The 14957-nt window shown below is 37.3% G+C and overlaps 1 pseudogene; it reads left to right on the forward strand.

Annotated features, from left to right (window-relative positions):
• LOC133779489 (protein MOR1-like) overlaps positions 1 to 14957 on the forward strand; it is an 86954-nt pseudogene that overhangs the window by 17116 nt on the left and 54881 nt on the right.

The following is a 14957-nucleotide window of genomic DNA, read 5'->3' on the forward strand; positions in this document are numbered from 1 at the left end:
CTAATCAAGGTCCTAAACCTTATTAGGAAATTCGGGGCATTACAACTATCCCCTCCTTACAGAAATTTCGTCCTCGAAATTTATCTGAACATCCCGGAATAAGAATTCCGCACAACCGATTCCAGTTTCTCAGGTCATTCTCTTGACCTCACTGTTTCTGCAACATACCTTAAATCAAGGTATACCTGGTTCCTCAGAACCTCACAACTCAACTCATGAGTTCTTTCAACCCATGTCCACTGCATGGAAATGCACAAAACAATGTACAACCATCAGAACCAAAACTATGGTCCAACAAAAGATAATCTGACCAGCCTTATCCAGGACTCAAACTGTCATACCAATCTAGGCTCAACTTGCCTTTACTCATCTCCCCTTACCACGGTGAATCTTTAGGAAGATACAACCTCCTATCTGAAACTCCATGTTCCTGCTTTTCAATTTTGTATCACTTTCCATTTAATCTGAGAAATGAGCATCCCTGCTCCAACCTCTAATAACCTCTATGGTCCCCTGAACCATCTCATGATCCAGATGTAACATCTCACCCATCACATTCCAATGTATAGGTGATGAACATGTTCTACCTACCTTATCTCATAAGGTACCCTTTCAACATCGGACAGTTCTCCCTCTGATTATGTTTAGCCCGAGAACAATGATCTATACAAAATTCTATCTAAATATTCATCGCCTTCCCTCACCCTTCCATAACCTCGAAGTAACATTGGAGTTTTCATCTGATAAGACAGACCTTGAGTTCACGAAGGCTCTCTATCCTTCTCACAAGGAGACTCAAATATAGATCAGCTGTACTATTCACCTGTCCTTACTGATATAATAAACTCACTTGGACTACCAGTCCACAATGACGTAATGCCAAAACATTTCAATCCATCAACCTGAGAATCCCACCGCGAAACCCATCGCGATGTTCACTTTTCCCACTATGAGACACCCAAAGGCTGTAATGGCCTCGCTGTTTCCTGATATGCTGTCTCAATTTATGAACAGGTAAGAGCTTTACACATGCATTAATCTATGTCCCTTCATCTCAGGCCATCACTATAAAATTTCCATATTATATTACCCTTTCACAATGCCCGAATGACATGAATTACAGAATAGCATGAGATTCATCCAGAATCTCTCAGTTAATCTCAATGTCCATCGGATCCCAAGTCCGATCTTTACACCATCATAAATTCGCGTATGTCATTATGCAACCCTTAACCAATCCAGCTAAAGCTTTCCATTCAATCTTGCCCGTATGTGGCTCACTCAACCATATTTTCTTTCTATCTTTCTTGAGATAATAACCTCAACAATGAACTGGCCACTTGGCCCTCCAGAAACTCTACCCAGTCCTGGCCAGATTCTTTATTCAACATGTTGCATAGGCAATCACTTTTCTCTATCACTAGGATGTCATAACAACCCACTAACTGGTCCTGGTCTATGAAGACCCAGCACTTTCCTTCCCAAGGCACCTAAAATATCCTTACTATTCATGGACACTCCTGTCCCCAAGGCACTTTTCACTGTTAGCTATTCTCCGCAGAGAAAACACCACTATTTCATCGTCCAAAACGATCACAAATCCCATTCCAACAAATCCTTGAATACTCTACTCATCTAATTTACAAACACTTAATATCAACCCAATTCTCAAGGTATACTCAGCACTCACAATGCTCTAATCTGATACAAGCACAATCTTTCACATAATTTTGTCACTCTGATCTCTAACTGGTCTTAACCAGATCCAAGATACACCTTAAAGGGTTCTATCTTACTCAGCAATCAACTCTTTAATTCTTTTAACTCCACTGAGCCACTCGAAACAATGTTTATATCTGATTCCATCTCTGGCACTAAATCAATCACCATTCCAATCTTCTTTTAATAAAAAAGAAGGCCTGACAGACCACTTAGAAATACATTCAGAACTCACAGACTAGGCCAGTCTATCCTGATCTCACTAACACAATCTAAGTGGTATCCACCACACTGGCTAAGAGTTTCATGCACCTCCCTGCACAAACTCCAGCCCTCCCATCCGGTATCATAAACATATCAAATCCATGCACAGTGCCAATTGTCACAAGACTTTCCGCTCACAAGCTCAAGAATTACTACACTTTCCTTGCCATTCAAAACTGTTCTTTAATTACCCAACCAATCCAAACCCTGGATCAAACTAAAGCCTGTCATAACTAGCTTTATCCGAACTCCTGACGAGTCCTTGCCATAACTCAGCTTATCCCTTAGGTTGCCAATACCGTACTACTTTTCCCATCACAACATAACCATGCGATCAATATACACCATCTATATACCCTTATCTATTTACATGCCAACAAAAGAATAACATGGCGCCAAGGCCAAACAACATAATTCACACCTCAGAACTAGAAAACTGACCTGCCACTCCTGAGGAGCTAGTCTCAGGCCCAGACTCTATCTGCTCTGGAATAAACACTTGAGCTGGAGTCAAGCTGTCTATCCTCATCTGCTCAAGCTCCCTTAGCCTTGAGCAATCCTTCTTGAGATGTCCAACCATGTCACATAGGAAACATGCTTTTGCTCGGCATTCTCCCAAATGACGCCTCTTGCACCGGTTGCATACTATATTAGTCTTCCAGCTTTTCTTCTTGCTTGCTCCACTAAGTGGAGGTACCACTATCTGAGCTCCATGCCTCATGGCACTCTTTTCCTCATCCTTGATGCTCTCAACAGCAAGAGCCTTCTCTACCACCTGAGCATAGGTAGAGACTTCATGCACTGGGGCAACTCTGATGCCCTGAGCTATTCTAGGATTCAATCCTTGAACAAACCTTTCCTTCTGAGCCACATCTGTGGGTACCATGTCTAAGGCAAACTTGGTCAACTCATCAAATTTAGTAGCATATTCAGTCACTGACGCACCACCCTGAACAAGATTCAGAAACTCATTCATCTTGGCAGTCTTAGCTACATCACAATAATACTTCTCATTAAACAGCTGCCTAAACTCTTTCCAGTCCATCACAGCTGTATCTCGTGTCTGGGATACTACCTCCCACCATGTCCGGGCATCATCCCGCAGTACACATGTAGCACATATCACTCTATCATGACCTACTAGTCCCATACTATCAAGAATGGAGCTGATCATGCCCATCCATTGCTCAGCTCTGAATGGATCTAGGCCTCCCTCAAAGATTGGAGGATAAAACTTCAGGAATCTTCCACAGAGTAATTCCCATCTGTTCTCAACCCTAGGCTGAGCTGAAATTGATGCCACCCCTGGCATAGCAAAGGAAGAGGTACTCCCCAACAGACTCCGCTGTTGCTTCAAGTACCTGATCTCTTCTTCTTGCCTCTGCAATCTTAATTGAAAATCTGTAAGCGTCTGCTGAACATTCAGAGATGCAGACGAAGAACTAATACCCTGGCTGTAACTCCCAGCCCCTGTATAACTAGCACCAGGCCTCATAATCTGACTTGAATATAACCCTGCTGATTCAATCTGCAGTCAATAACTTGACCCATTAGTCACAATAACCATATCTAGGGCTTTTCCCACTGGATAAATCTTACCACACCACAATCATAAACCATATGCAGTGCTGCAAACATGCCCATGGCACCCATACTTTACTCATATTCCCTGCTCTTCCAATACTCAACCATGCCTTAAACCCCAGCATGCAAATAACACAATTATATATTCATGGAGCAGGCAATCAAATAATCATGTTCATAAAAATTTCCATGGAGCATATAATCATATAGTCAAGAGCCAGGCTCTATCAGAATCTCATGCTCCCTAATACAAAGTACAGGTAAAGCATTCACATTTTATTCAAACAGCTATGCACATAGCTACAGAAATAGTTACCATTCCTTGAGTGAAGCTATCTTCAGTGATGACTGTACATGCCCAGCTTGTCTTCAGGAACCATAAACCTTGGCTCGCTCTGATACCAAGTTGTAACGCCCCAACTCCTGGGACAGTTACGGTGTGCCTTGTAAACAGTGCTAAACTCGCTAATCAAGTCATTTGGCCAAAATCGTGATCTAAGTATGATTAGCGGTTTAGGGATTAAACATTTTGGTTAAGGTGTAACGTTTCACTAGAACGTTTAATATATACATTGGGATCCTGAAAATATAAATTTCAGAGTTTATTACAGAAAGTATTTACAACATGCCGTTCTAAGCGGCAAAATAGGGTTCAACCCTAGTTCCACTTTAAACCTCGACCGTGACGGACGAGCAGCTGCATATGTACACGTCATCACCTAAGCTCTCCAACTCAAGGATGGTCAAGCTTCCTCTTGCCTTTACCTGCACCACAAAGCACCCGTGAGTCGAAGCCCAGCAAGAAAACATAATACTCTTCATAAACATTATCAAATGACTATCATTATAATCACACTGAGCATAAAGCTTTCAAACAAATGAATAACACATGATCTTAGCGGGAGAGTGGCTGTTGGGTAAGCCACTAGCCTCCAAGCTATCTTTTCTAGCGGGAGAGTGGCTACTAGGTAAGCCACCAGCCTCCAGGCTCTATTTTGTAGCGGGAGAGTGGCTGCTAGGTAAGCCACTAGCCTCCAGGCTCTGTTTGTTCATCGACCCTCAGGGTCGGTCAGGCATTAATGCTCCTTGAGTCATTCAATGCTAGCAGTCGATTAGATCTAATCTCTGTTGGCTTGCGTGATTCACGCTAAGACCGTTCTGACAAGTAAGTCAGCGCTTCCTGACCTGTGTCCAGTATCACTGCCGAACCTGACAAGTAAGTCACAGCTTCACAGCTGATACTAACACTTTTGTCGATTCTGTATTCAATCCATGTCCATACACAAGTAAGCAATGCTATCAACATGTATCATATGCCAGTTACTCAGGAACAGGGCATTCAGCATGCTTACTAAACAGTTCCTAGCATAGTCATGATCACGCACAAACTCAGAGACTCAAGCTCTGACCAATCTCATATTCATCATTCATGGCATGCACTAACCACATGTTTCTCGTGCATTACATGCATCACACTTAATTATCCAGCATGCCTCAACAATAGTCATATGCAAATGGGCAAGATCGCCAAGCATTCATTATGCTAACAATGTTTACATTTAACCATCCAACATGCATCAATCATAGCCATGCATGTCATACTCAATAGCCAATCAACATGCACCATAATAGCCATGCATGTCATGCTCAATAATCAACCAACATGCATCCATAATAGCCATGCATGTCACATATACACAGGGTGCAGTTTTCTTACCTTGGGTTCGAGCGAGAATTAATAAAAGAAACGACCTTTGAGAACGATCAGCTTTTAGTCCTTTAGCGGTCACCTAGTCATAACCAAACATATGGGATACCATTAATAAAATGAATAATAAAATGTCCCCAAACCAAAACCTAACCTCCGGGACCTCAAATACTACTCAACCGGGTAGTAGGTTCAACCCTGAGGCCTAAGGCTTGAATCCCCAAGCTAAAAACCCCATTCTGGCAAAAATGTCCTTAAGGGCCGCGGGCCTCCTTGGCCATGCCGCGGCCCGCCCCTCAGACAGAGGCGCCCAAACCCAGCTTACACCAAGGGCCGCGGCTCACCCTGGCCATGCCGCGGCGCAACCCCAGTTCAGCCAAAATGACAACTCGCACACCAGAATTGTCCCCTGCACTTTCCCTTAGAACCAGTCCCTTAAACCATCTCTAAACCTCCTCCAAACATATAATTAAACCCCCAACTAACACCCTTAGCATACCCTCATCAACCCCAATCAAAACAACACAAGAACCTCCTTTGATTCACACTTTCCACATCAAAGTTCTAAGGCTGAAACCAACAACCAAAACAGAGCATATATAAAAAAACCAGTAGCAAAAAGCTCACCTTAAGTTCAGGTTATGGTGTTCTTCAACAGTGGAACACTCTCCCAAAGTATCAAGGCTTAGCTCCCAAGCTCAAATCCTCAACAAGCTCACAAAATCACACAAGGAAGATGAGGGAGAGAGAAGGTACGGGAAGGAAGGGAGAAGGATGAAGATAGACTCTGTTTCTGTCCTGTTTCCACAGCTTTCCTATGTTATATATATCCAAAACCCAAAATGACCAAAATACCCTTAAGCCAACAAAAGCCCCTAAACCATTTTTAAGGGTAAAATTGGTACTTTCCGCCTATCCCGTTAATCATTATTAACGCTTCCCAATTCCCACTAATCTCCGTATTCTCAAATACCAATAAATCACATCCCATTACCCTTTAATTCCTGGTAATGCTCTAATCATTAATATCACCCCGAGACTCACCCCGAGCCCCGAACTTAAGCCCGTTATGACTAGCCCGAACACTTACATCTCATGATCGTCTCATGTCGAAAAGCTCGAACCAATCCACATACAATGTGGTAAAATTATAATTAATCTCAACCATGCACCCAAAATATACAATTACGCCCACAGTGGCCAAATTACCAAAATTCCCTTGCATTTAAAATATAAGCCCATATGCACGCATTCACCATCATATAATAATATAATTCACATAAACATGCATATAATCATTAAATATCTTAATAAATCAATTATGGCCCTCCCGGCCTCCTAATCAAGGTCCTAAACCTTATTCGGAAATTCGGGGCATTACATTGGTCGATCAGCCAACATCACTCTTCAGTCTACGCTCCTTGAGAGGATCAAGGAGGCACAGGGGAATGATTCTACCTTAGAAACTTAAGTTAAATAAAACAAAATCAAAGAATCTTTTAGAAAATTAGGAACCAACCCTCTTTCTTCCTCTCTCTCTCTCTCTTGAAGTTTCTCCCTTGGAAGCTTGGAGAATTTTCGGTGAAAACTAATCAAAGACTAAGAAGTTTGAGCTGGGATTTTGGGAGCTAGAGGATTGGAGCTTAGGGAACAAATCCAGGGACTTAACTCAGCTCAAGTTAAGCTTTAAACCTAGTGAATTATATTGGTTTTCTGTTGAAATTTTAGAGTGTTACATGTGTGTTGGGTGAAGAATCATATTTGAGTTTGATGAGGTATTAAGCTGGAAATTTTGTTAGGTTTTGTTGCTGAGTCCATGGTATAACTTCTGTGATGGTTAGCTTGGGTTGTTTGGTTGATTTTGGGGTTAATTGGATTGGTTTTCGTGGTGAAAATGGTGAGTTTTTCTGGTTTCAAGGGGTCGGGTCGCGGCATTGTTCTTACTGAGACGCAACCCCTTAGAACACTTGGGTGCCTGAAAGTGGAGGTGCGCCGCGGCGCCCTACAGGCAGGGTCGTGGGGCGTGTGGGCAAAATGAGGCAGGGCCTCTGGTTGAGCTGGGGGCCGCGGCATGGGTTCTTAGGGTCGTGGCGCTTAGCGCATTTTCGGGCTTTAAAGAGGTTTTAGGCTCGGGAATCCAATAGTTAAGGCTCGAGATGGAATTTATCACCCGGATTGATAGAATTCAATGCTCCAGAGACTAGAATTATGACCCAAAGCTATTTAACGGATTAGAAGTTGATGGATGAATATTGTTGGTGCGTTGGTGACTAGGGTTTCAGCAAGGCTCGGACTAGGGGACTGTGCTCTGGACATCGGTGCTTGGAAGCTCAGGACACAGGTAAGAAAATTGCTGTACCCGTAAAGCTTGTGTTGCAGGGCATGGCCCTATATGATTCTATTGTAGGGCGTAGCCCTTTGATTGAGTTTATTCATGTTTAGGTATATGTTTAATTATGCTATGTGTGCATATATGTGAATAAACGACAAGGGCTGGGAACAATGACAGCCGAGAATGGCAGGGGGCCGGGAGCAACATTTAGCATGCGGAGTGCGAATTTCCAGGGTGAGACCCTAAAGGATACCTGAGATATCCTCACGGTGTGGACTGCGAACCCAGGGCTAGGTAAAACACCTGGGACGGTATGGCTGTATGTGGTTAGCCTGGTGATGGCTTATTTATATGTTAAGTTTGTAATATGTATATGTTATCTGCTTGTGAGGGTTTTCTTGCTGGGCTTCGGCTCACGAGTGCTCTATGGTACAGGTAAGAGCAAGGGGAAAGTCGACCAACCTTGAGCATGGAGAGCGTGATGAGCGGTACGTACATGTTTGGCCTGCCTGGCTGCCACGGTCAGGAGTATTTTGGGAGATGACTGTACTAAACCTGAATTTTGTCGTTTAGCCGACTTTAGTTATATTCTTGAGTTGTAAATATTTCTAAACAATATTTTGGAATCCCAAATGTTAAACGCTTTATGTTTTTCGGTAAATGGAATTATTTTTTAAGTTTGTGACTCTGTTTATGGTTTAATTACACTTTTGTCTTAAAACCTCGATTAGCAAGTTATATGCACATTGTAAACTCACTTAGTAACGGCTCTAAGAAAGTAGGGCGTTACAATCATCCTGCTGAGAAGAGTTGTTGTTGGCCATTTCAGGTGGAGTGGAATGCATGGGAGGGGGCATGAATGAAGCAGATTCTAATTTTGGCAAAAAGGAGTTGTGAATTTTTTTTTGATAATAGTGTGAGAATTATAAAGAGAAAAAATATTCTCATAAAAAATAACGTCTCTTGAATGGTGAACTTGTTTTGTTTCAATATCAAGAAGAGTATAAGCTTTCATACCTGTAGGATACCCAATGAAGATGCAAGCTCGAGATCGAGGAGTCAATTTGTGTCTTTTGCTATCAAGAGTAGACATATAGGCAAGACAACCAAAACTTCGAAGATGGGTATAGTTAGGAGCTTTGTTATGGAGTAATTCAAAGGGTGTTTTGAATTTAAAAAAAGAGAAGGTGTCCTATTAATGAGATATGCAGTTGTAATAATAGTATAATTACAATATGATAGTGGAAGATTTGATTGAAAAGCAAGAGCACGAGCTACATTCAAAATATGTTGGTGCTTTCTTTCTACTACTGAGTTTTCTTGGGGTCTATCAACACATGAATGGTAATGTTGAATTCCCTTAGTAGCATAAAAAGATGTCAAATTGAATTCCTTAGCATTATCGAAACGAATAGCTTTAATTGTGGTTGAAAACTAAGTAGAAATCAGTGAAAAAATTGCTGGAATTATTGTTTGAAGGTTTCAATTTTAACATATAAAGCCATGCAAATCTAGTATGGTCATCAACTATGGTGAGAAAATATCTATACCCTTCAGTAGTAGTGATTTGAAATATGCCCCAAATATTAATGTGGATTAAATCAAAGGGAGTACCATATATATTGTTATTGCAAATAAATGGCAGTCTCTTTTGTTTAGCAAAATGACAAATTGGAACAATGCATATCATGAGATGTATCAGTGGAAAAATTCAAACTTTTATTGATGTTATTAGCGATTAACATGGAAGGATGGCCTAGGCAATTATGCCATAGGTTTCCATTAGTACATACAGAGTTATTGGAAAAAACATGAGAACAAGATGAAATATAAGGCCTGTCCTGAGCAATTATATAAAGATTCCCAACTCGATTAGCCATCCCAATCTTGGAAATCCGAGTATGATCCTGAATAATGCAGTGAGAGGCAGTAAACAAGAAAGAATGAGGATTGGTTTTCAGATGTGCATTAACAACGAAGAGATTGAACCTAAATTCTGGTACATAGAGAACATCATGAAGAGTTAATTTGTCATTTAAATGTATTGTCCCTATTTTGTGAATCATAATATGCAAACCAATGGGTAAAGTGACAGTGTTTGCAATATTAGTAACATTAAAAGAGGAAAAACAAGAAATATCATAACAAATATGGTGGGTAGCCCCACTATCAATTATCCAATGTGAAGAGGGAAAAAAAAGATTTACCAGTAATGTTGGAAACCATTGGTTGAGTTTGTGGAGTGGAAGAATCACTCTTCTGAAGTTGTTGGCTTAGAAAAAGAGATGATACTCTGTATTGTGGTATTGTTGGCAGTATCATCGATTATGGGAAGGGTCATAGTGGTACTACCAGTTTGGTGAGTGATAGTAGTCGAGTTGATATTGGCTTTAGTTTTGTCATCAGTGCGTCTCTTGTCACCATATCCCGGAGGGAATCCGTGTAGGAAATAACACTTTTCTTTGAGATGTCTTGGTTTGTGGCAATTAGAACAAGTAGGACGCATTTTCTTGGGGCGAGTATTAGTAGCCGAAACAGCAGCCACCAGGTTGTGGTTGATAGAAGAGCCAAGTTTTCTTTAGCGTTCTTCTTGAATAATCATGGAAAAAACTTTGGATAAAGGGGGAACAGGTTCGATCAACAAGATCTGAGCTCTTACAGCATGAAAGGATTCATTAAGGCCTGTTAAAAACTGAAGACTTGATCTTGATTCAAAAAATGAAAGTTATCAACAAAGGCAGCACAAGCACAAGGAGTTCTAGGCCTTAATTTATTTATTTAATCCCACATAGATTTGAGTTTAGTGAAATAAGCACTTACAGAATCGTCACCTTGATGAACACTAATGAGACTTTCATTAAGTTCAAAGATTCTAGTTCCATCGCCTTGATCGAATCTGTTATTGAGCTCCATCCACATGGCTGCTGCTGTATCCAAGAACATAATGCTACTCTTAATTTCTAGAGAAACAGAATGTATAATCCAAGACATGACCATCTGGTTGCAACGAAGCCAAGCATTGAAGTGAGAATCAGATGGATTAGGTTGTGAGAGGGAGCCATTAAGAAAAGCAGTCTTGTTCCTTCCCCCAATAGAAATTTTAAAATCACGGTGCCATGGGAGGAAATTTTTGTCCGTGAGAGGTGGTGAGGCAAGGATTAGACCGGGATGATCACCAGTCCCCAGAAAATATGGATCTTCTTCATGACTGGAACGAGACAGAGGTGTGCTGAGCATGGGTGGTGGAACAGCTAAAGGTTGAGGTCCAAGAAAAGGTGGTGCGATTGGAGTTTGAACAATTAGAGGTTGTTGTCCAATCAAAGACTGAGTGATTGGAGGTTGTGTGATTGAAGGTTTTGGTCCAATCGGAGATGGAGAAACCAGAGATTTGTCAATCAAATGTTGTGGTTGTTCTGGTTCTCATGGTGCGATGGGGTCAAAACGATTAGTGATAGAGCTTGCGTGACCTAGATTTTCAGTGGCACCATTAGAGAGATCTTGGCCGGTGGGACGAGGATGTCGTCTAGTGCTAGCCATCAACGCCGGAGGTGAGAACGATGAGCAATCAATCAGAAAAGACGGTAGTGTCTTCTGATACCATATTAGGAAAAAGGCCCTTTGTTCTTATATTTCTCAAGAATTATTTTACAAGAAGAAAAACCCAGCCATTTATAATAGGCTAACAAGGATTAATTTAGGACTAAATATGCTACAACTGATTAGTTACAAGGCTGCTATAATAACTAATTAATACAAATATAATTATAACTCTAAAAAAACAAAAATTACAGATACAGAAACGAAACAAATATTAATAACAAGGTCACGAATTAACTAACCACAACCATAGTAAGGATAAGACGATGATGAACAAGGAACGAAGGACATTGAATAACAGAAAACCCTACAGTAAAGAACGTAGAAAATTCTACCCAAAATAGACAGAATTTGTTTAATAAAAAACTCAAATCAATTTTAAAACACTTTCTTTCAAAAATCATTAGATAAACAACATATTGGAATTGAAAGAAACTACTAAAAAAGAAAGAAAAAAAACTAACTGTAAACACAAGGTCATCGGAGAACGAAAAGAAGATGAAGAAATGATCGTCATTCTAATTCCATAGGGTGAAAAAAAAATTCCACTTTAATTACTAATTAATTCATAAAAGACATACAAAGTTCAAGTGTGGGAGGTTGTAGGTTTGATAAGTGATCCACCATCTGAGAGCAACAATATACAGACAAAGCTAATACAGGTGTTCGACCGACAATTGTTAATACCGGTGCAGACAAAATAATAAAATAATGACTGCACTGAAGTCTTACCTTATCTATATATACATCTTATATATATATAAAAAAATAGAATGAATAGTATTTTTGCCTCCGAACTATGACCACTATATGATTGTACTCCATGAATGATTCACGATATTAAAAATTCCCCTCGAACTATGCACGTTACTGAAATATGAGACTTCTGTTAATTTTTGTCCTAGATAGCTAACAGATTGATCATGTGACATTTTGATTGTTGATGTGGCATTGCCATATGTAGAATAATTAGCAATTTTGCCCCCAAACTTTGACCACTATCAAATTGTGCCATTTTTATTAAAACTACTTTTTTTTTTTAAGAAAACCTCCTTTTTTTTTTCTTAAAAATAATAATTATATCCTTCAAAATTAAAAAATATATATATTTTAAAAGATTAAGAAAATAATCAATACTAAAAGGTTCAAACTAACTAAATAAATTTTTAAATACTCAAAAATTAAAAATCTAATTAATAACAAATAACTTTTTTTACTTTTTCTTTTATTTTACAATATAAAATAAATCATAAAACAAAGTTTGTTCCCCTTCGTCCTCCTCCAATTAAATTAAATTTTTTTTTTATTTAAGTCATTCATCATTCATCATCCTCTTTAATTAATTTTTTTTTGTTTTAGTATTTATTTTAAATTCATTCTAAAATAGATTTATTTTATATTGTAAAAGAAAAACTAAAACTAAAACTAAAAAATAGTTATTTGTTATTAATTAAAATTTTAATTTTTTAAGGATTTAATTATTATTTTTAGAAAAGAAAATAATTTTTTTTAATAAAAGGGGTATTATTTGGTAAAAGTTAAAGTTCGAGGGGCAAAATTATTAATTATTGTACACATGGCAGTACCACATTAACAGACAAAATGACACATCATCAATCTGTTAGCCACCTAAGATGAAATCTAACAAAAGTCTCATACTTCGGTAACGTGCATAGTTGAATTTTTAACCTCATAAATTATTCGGGGGTCACAATCATATAATGGTCATAATTCAGTGATAAAAATACAATTTATTCTAAAAAATATAAATTAATATCAAATTTTGAATGTTACGTACTACACATAACTAATGTACATATATTTTATCTATTTAATATACATCAAATATATACTTAACAAATAAATAAAAATGCTATGTTTACGTTAACAGTTACGTAAAAACTGAATAGTATTTAAGTAAAAAAATATATATCGTATATATATATTAATAACTTACGTAACCTTCTTCAAAAAAATAATAATTATATTTTATATAATTATGTAAGATTACAAAGGATACATCTCACAAATGAGCGATTAAAAAAAATTGCAAAAATTAAATTGGCTCTTCTAGGAGCAATTAAAACTTACTCACGCAGGAGTGAAAAAAAAAATATCATTAAAAAGATCCTTAGAGATCATATAATTAACCACCAAATTTCAATCCATTCATAAACATATATATTAATATATATCAAACACAAATAAAGAATCTGATACAACAACAATTAATATATATAAATACATAAATTGCTCTGGTACAAATTATTGGAAACAAATTTTCTGAGTGCGCAGCGGAATGCGATTTATGGCCCCGAGTAGATTACAAAAATTCTATGTATAAAACCATTTTATATATGCGAACTTATGATTTATATATATTAATCTATTAGAAGAAGATTTACCTCTTGAAGCCTATCAAGTGTTCAATTTAGAACTTCATTGATATTCTCAATACATGAGATCAATGAAGTTTGGGTAAAGAGAAGGGTTGAAATAATTTCTTTTCTTTCTTTATTTTTCTCTCTGAGAAAACTCTCTTTCAGTCAATCTAAATATTACTATCAATATCTTTTTTTGAGAGAAATATAATAATATATATTTATATTAATCATCTAGGGTTTTATTAATAAAAATAATTTTAATTAATTCAATTAAAATAGATCTTATCTATTATTATATTAAAGATATATTTAATTGAATTTACATTGATTCAAAACCAATCTAACAACCCATATAAGATATCTGATTTATTTCAAATCAGTTATCTAAATTTAAATATTAAATTAATTTATCAAATTAATTCAAAATTAGATGACATAATTAATTCAAAACTAATTATTTTATTTAATTAATTAATAATTGGGAAAATTACAATTAATTAAATAATAAATATATTTTCCATAATTTTCTCATAATTACGTATATGCCGAGAAACTAATTTTCTTAACAAATATACTCATACTTGTTCAATTGATACTCTTACCTTGTACAATGTTTATAGAGCTGATCCGGGGACTTATGGATCTATAATCCCAAGCTCTAATAAATTTAGATTATTAATTATAGCTCTTTAATATAATAATCTTATCTATTATTCCAATAAAAATATGAGATTGAACTCTTGTAATTATAGACTTATATTTACTAAGTACTTTATTAATTGTCCATTGATTTAATCACTTCATGCAATTCAATTCTCCAATAATTGGTTCATAATTAGAGCTAGGTGAAATTACTATTATACCCCTCTAATTACCTATTTATCCTGAAGTACCATTAATTCATTAGCTAATAGTTAATTTATAAACCTTTTACAAATTAGAGGTCTCAAACTGTTTAGTTCCGGAATTAACACTTAAGGGAACCATTATTCAATCTTCATAGAAGAAGGTTTGGATTCCAAATCTCTAAATCATGTCCCCAGCTATCTACGTTAATGAGCCCCCAAAACAAAAGTTTTTAGCCAGATCATTCTGACAAACCCTAACGAGTGAATCAAATGGCCCAAATAACATAAAATGGAGTACTTGATAACTTCAGGATTTATATCGATTTGTGTATGATCATCGAGTGATATGATTATAACTCTTTATGGTAAATGGTATTTTAATAAAGAGTTAAATATATATCTAGTCCATTCCTATACAAACTTATTGTATAAAGCACACTACAAGAAAAAATGCTTTTAATAACACCGAAAATGTGTTATCAAAACATACCATAACACTTTTTGATGTGTTAAGACCGACT

Source organism: Humulus lupulus, chromosome 5, assembly GCF_963169125.1.
Source record: "Humulus lupulus chromosome 5, drHumLupu1.1, whole genome shotgun sequence".
NCBI lineage: Eukaryota > Viridiplantae > Streptophyta > Magnoliopsida > Rosales > Cannabaceae > Humulus > Humulus lupulus.